This window comes from Sinocyclocheilus grahami, unplaced genomic scaffold (genome assembly GCF_001515645.1).
Source record: "Sinocyclocheilus grahami isolate Dianchi unplaced genomic scaffold, SAMN03320097.WGS_v1.1 scaffold286.1, whole genome shotgun sequence".
Classification (NCBI taxonomy): Eukaryota; Metazoa; Chordata; class Actinopteri; order Cypriniformes; family Cyprinidae; genus Sinocyclocheilus; species Sinocyclocheilus grahami.
The window spans coordinates 1103605-1109604 of NW_015505465.1; the positions used below are offsets into that span (position 1 = coordinate 1103605).

A 6000-nucleotide genomic window follows, 5' to 3' on the forward strand; every position below is an offset into this window, starting at 1 on the left:
CATGCTCGACTTATAATCAAAACCCAGACAGATCTCTTTATGTGCTTGCTTAGACAGGACTTGCATCTCAGCAAGCTTGTTTAAGCTTTGTTTTGTTTAGTTGGTAAGTCTATATGGCAAATTCAATAAACAGTTCAGCTAAATGCACTGAAATAGCACTGCAACATATTTCGATTATAGTAACTGTCATTGTTTTCAGCACAAACACACTTCCTTTCCATTTAAGTTAGGCTGATTAGCATTGAAGTGTAATAATCATTTTATACAAGTTCAGTAAAGTTAGCAACAAGTGACTTACATTTTAGACAAAATATTGCTTGTTTTTGCTCAATTTTGTTTTTGAGCAAAAACTCAAATTTGTTTTGCTCAAATTGCTCCGAACAAAGATCGCAACACTGTTTTGCGTCTCTGAGCAATGTACAGTTTTTATTGATTTTGCTATAAAAAAAAATGTTGAGTACACCTTTGGGTTCACTGCATAAAGTGACGTTAAACAAACTTGTAAATCTTTTCAAAGTGTGGAAATGAGCTTGGGGTGTAAAAATTGTCAAGACATTGATTGGCAGTGTTGCGTCACAAAGTCTTTGATGATGTTTCTCTCTTGTAATGGATGCACATGGTTTGAGTCCAACCCTTGCCTGCAGCTACACTCAGGAATGTGCTAGAGAAGGGAAGTTCCTCTCCTTGGAAGAGCACAGCCCTCCATTGCATCACAGAAACGGCCCATGAGCACCAACGCTGCATGCTAACGACTGGAGAAAAAATGCCAAAGGACAGCGAAGATCTGAAAGTTGTGTTTTGGTAAGGGCGTGTGATCTTGACCTACAAAACAACAGAATGGAGAGAACAAAAACACTAGAGTGTTAAATGCTTGAGACGCCCAAAAGTAGCTCTACCTGCACTGTAACAAAACTCCACCATGAAAAAATATTTAAAAACACATTAGCAACTTAACGTGTTTTAAAAACTTAACGTGTTTATACAGTCACCGCACCTTCAATAAAGACAACAATGACTTCAGCTTAACAAGTTCAGACATATTTTTTTTTGCTTCTCAGGTCTTCCATGACCTCATCCCATATCCAGAATCAGCCTGTACCTTCATTTCATTCCGGGAAATCTTTTGGCAAAGAGGAAGTTTGGATTGCAAAAGCTCATCGCATCCGGGCCCTGACAGTACAAGAGGCGATGTCATCATGGGCCCGGGCCAGAGCGTTTCATTGTCCCTGCTTATGGCACAACAAAAGAGGTAAATAAACATCAGCAGCCCTGACTCCAAAGAACATAAATAAACAAAAAATATATTATAAAGATAATAATAATATAAAATTATGTCTTGTTGCACAGTAAAATAAATAAACAAAAAATCTAAAAACCTGTGTGTCCCTGAATATAGTATTATTTGTATAATAAATACTGTCTGTCAAATTATTTACTGAATATAATTTTGTCTTTTTTCCCATTTCAAGTGAAAAGGAAGAAGACAAAAGTACAAGACAACACATGTCTAGTCTTTTTACTAGAAAAAAGGCAAAAATAAAATAAAATAAAAAAGGAGAAAAAAATGTCTGCTGTGTAGATGAAAAAACTGAAAGAAAAAAAAATATTCTCGAGAAAGATCTCATTGATGTCATGGGTATTTATTTCTCAACTCTATATGCAAATTTAGGATAACCCTGTCAAGCATACAATAACAAAGACTTGCTGGTTATGATATTATGAAAATAAAAACAATTTTTTTTGTAAGGCAAAGAAACAAACAAAAAAGAGAGAGTGACACATTTGCAGTGAAAATATATTCTGGCTCAGGTACTGGCAAAACCAGATCTCTTTTTAAACTGCAATGTGTAGCAATAACAATATTGTTAAGTGCTTAGTCAATAAATACAACTGAAATATCATGAACACAAAGCATTAAGTGCGTAGACTTTTTTTGCACCATCTACTAAAACATTGAAACGTTAATTTTTCAAGTAAATAGTTTAAAGTAATTGAATTATTATTTTTAATTTATTTTTAGAGTTGCCAATAGAAATAAACACATTTCAAAAGTAAACACTACAGTCCACCGATACGGCTCACCTGCAATTAATCCAGAGCAAACTGCGCTCTCTGCCTTTCTACCCGGGTAAGATGATGCTCTGTGGGTGGTGGTCTCCAAAGGGCTGTCAGGACAATGGATCAAATGCTAGCGCTGTTCCTTTGAACTATTGTGTCTGTGTCTCTCAAAGCCATTATCTGACCCAGGACTACCTGGCCTGTCAGCGAAAGAAGCAGGCACTGCTCAATGTAGCAAGAAATCCACTTGTCTGGTATGTGACATGGGAAATACTTTCCTTTATTGTGCTGCTTTGGGTTCTCTCAGGGAAATCTTTCAGCTCTCTGAAGTGCGAATAAATGTGGATAAGATCATGATTCACAAAGTTTTTATCAACCTGCATTGCTTGCTAGAAAGCTAAAATGAAAAAAAAAAAAAGATTTTTGGTATTTATACAAATCATTGGATAGAATAAAATCAAAAAGGGCAATCACAGAACTGACCATTCTGGTCTTTTAACATGTTTTTCCTATCAGTGATATGTTTTATCCACACAGTTATCGCTGAGAGAGAAACTGAGAATCCACCTCTCTGTGCACATTCAAGATAGACAAGACAAGAGAGCTGATTAGTTTCACTGTTTAGGAACAAAACCACCAGCACCACCCTACAACTTGTTGAAAGTCGTCCAAATACAACATGACATGCTCTGATTAACTGAGCTGTTGTTTCTCAAAAGTGTAGAGACACTGTGGGGGCAGATTTTTCCAGGTAAAATGTTTTCATGCTAAGCAAATATTTTAGAATAAGTTTCCAGAATTTTGGCTGAATCACTTTGCATTTGTCACTGAATATTTTAGCACAGAAACAGAAATAAAGATGTTTGATTTTGTCAACAATAACAAAAAGGACAAAAATGCCCATTGTAGAGATAAATGCTTTGAATATAGAAACTGTATAGAATATACACTTCAGTTCAAAAGTTTGGGGTCAGTAAGATTTTTTTTAAATAATTTAATACTCTTATTTCAAATAAATGCCCAAAAAGTAAACATATTATGCAGCACAACTGTTTACAATATTGATATGTTTCTTGAGAAACAAACCAGCATATAAGAATTTCTGAAGAACCATGTGACACTAAAACCTAATAAAAAGTAAAATTTTGCTATCACAATAAATCACATTTAAAATATGCTAAAAAAAATAATTTAATACTCTTATTTCAAATAAATGCCCAAAAAGTAAACATATTATGCAGCACAACTGTTTACAATATTGATATGTTTCTTGAGAAACAAACCAGCATATTAGAATGATTTCTGAAGAACCATGTGACACTAAAACCTAATAAAAAGTAAAATTTTGCTATCACAATAAATCACATTTAAAATATGCTAAAAGCAAACAGTTATTTTAAATTGCAATAATATTTTACAATTTTACTGTTTTTACTGTAATAAAAATTGTACCTACCTCATACCTAAACTTTGAACAGCAGAACTTTGCTTTATTTATTGAGGAAATTATGCATTGGTATTTGATGTGAAAATGTAAAAGCAACAGTTACCAACATGTGCATAAAACAGGCACAGAAACAATCCTCAGTATTCACTAAACCCATGACTGTGTCGGATTCAGATGAGGAGTGCCATGTATGTTAGCTAGCAGGGCAGCTAAATGAGAGACGCTGGCACAGGTGAGGGGCTGTTAAAGCCTCATAACATACTCTCACAACCAGTTTATGGATGACGGTGATTTATTAGCGTAACGTAAACCCATTAGCACACACTTGCTGTGGGTGAGACCATGTGTGGCGGCCAAACCATCTCTCTATAACATCCAACGACACCTGACCAAACACATTAAACTCAGAGTAACAAAAGTATTTTCTACACAACACAACAAAACAGAAACCCAATAAAGGTAAAACATACAAAAAAACCTGCTTTCAAAAGACAAAAAAAATTCACCTCACATTTAATGTCTTCCTGAGCACCGATCACCGCACACAGTCCACTTCGTTTCGGCTAGACACTGAACGGCGTGGGTGTAATTTGTGTGTGATGCTGGATTACAGTATTAAGAGTGTGCAGATGTGGAAACATCCACAGATGGGCCATCATCCCACTGACGCTGGCACACTGACCCACTGATGGGCACCAATCAGCTTCCACTAAGCTTCCACTTTAGCATTAAGGTAAATAAGATGAAATAGTTTATTGTGAAATACTGAGGTGATTCCCCTATATTCATTTAAATGCCATTCAAGGTTTTAGGCCACAGACGGTGAAGACTGTAATGCTAGTGCTAAACAGTGGTATGGTTCAAAGTGTTTAAAGCAGAAACTGCAATAGAGCGCAGACAAGAGGCGCTGTATCCTCTTTGAGCTTAAGCTGATTAAAGAGTGACAGATGGACCCATATCTGAGAAAGAACAGTATTATTCACACAAACATAACAGTTTTATGCAGGCATCACTGCACATGCACATGTGTACTCATGTGTGGGATTCATGATAAAGTAGGTCAACACACATGAGCATTACTATAAACACGGCTATGACCAGTGGACATTTCAAATAAAAATCACAAAACCATGTCTGTCTGTCTGTCTGTCTGTCTGTCTGTCTGTCTGTCTGTCTGTCTGTCTGTCTATCTATCTATCTATCTATCTATCTATCTATCTATCTATCCATCCATCCATCCATCCATCCATCCATCCATCCATCCATCTTCACTCAAAAATGATAGATGAGTGCAGATGAGTTTGTTTCTTCATCCGAACAGATTTAGGAAAAAAATAGCATTACATGACTTGCTTACCAATGAATCCTCTGCAGTGAATGGGTTCCGTCAGAATGAGAGCTCAAACAGCTGATAAAAACACAACTCCAGTCTATTACAGTTTTTCTCAACTGCTTTGGCACATTTTTCGAAACAGTCTTAACATTCTCTAAACTGTGAGTGCAAATGTCACAACTGTTTGCTGGACCTTCAGAACTTTATTGCATGTCTGCAAAATGTAGTTACTCACCCAAAACATTTCATTCATGCTTCAAAACCTAGTTATCGTGTCAGTAATTTGGCCAAGGCCACCAAAATATAAAGTATTTTTGTCATCGTGTGAGCCACACTGGTCAAAATGTTTAGTTGTTTTTTCACCATGACAGTCAACCATGGAAATGAAGGTTTTATAAAAAATCTGATATTTGTTGAGAAGAGTCAATAGTACATAGAAAAAAAAGTATATGAACATTTGTATTTATGAAGTACATTTATTTTTGTTCGAATCCATTACATATAAGTGAAATCTTGCTTGTCCAATTACTGTACATTTCATATTTCTTATGTTACCACAAATCCACAAAAATACTTATTTTGAATACTTCAAAAATTATTCTTGGTGGACATCCTGTCGCTCTTGTTGGTCAGGTCAAAGATTTTCATCAACATCACATCTGATGTTTTCCATTGCCATGCACCGAGGAAAAAAATCTCCTTGAATGCCGCATCCATCCCCTGCAATGATCAGCTGTGATGTCCTCACATGCAGCATTCATGGCATCCAACAGAGACATCTGATCTTGTGGTCTATGATCATATACTTTCCACCTCCGTGCTGAAAAAAACTCTTCTATTGGATTTAGGAATGGAGAGTATGGTGGAAGGAACTCCACTGTTATCCTTTCATGTGCATCATGGAAGCTGATATTATCCCAGACAACAACATAATTAGGCAAATGTGGTCTAACTAAACCTCTTTCTTGTTCTGGAATCAGGTCTCTGTAAAGTGTGTTTAGGAAGGCCAGGAGAAGTTGGGTATTATAGGGCCCAATATGTGGAATATGTGTGCTCACACCATTCTCTGAAATGGCAGCACACATTGTAATATTGGCCCCACGTTGGTATCGCAGCTCTTTCACTCTTTCACTATTCCTCTCAAATGGCACCTTGTAGAGTT

The 6000-nt window shown here is 36.3% G+C and overlaps 1 protein-coding gene across 2 annotated transcripts in view; it reads right to left on the reverse strand.

Moving 5' to 3' along the window:
- Positions 1 to 4126, reverse strand: part of LOC107600568 (uncharacterized) — a 38283-nt gene extending 34157 nt beyond the window's left edge. The window contains exon 1 of one of the 2 annotated variants that reach the window (XM_016292499.1): positions 4017 to 4126. The gene's annotated coding sequence lies outside the window, so the exon portion shown is untranslated. Of the gene's footprint in view, positions 1 to 4011 lie in introns of both variants that reach the window. The other variant, XM_016292500.1, reaches the window with a different exon arrangement.
- Between the last annotated feature and the right edge of the window lie 1874 nt (positions 4127 to 6000).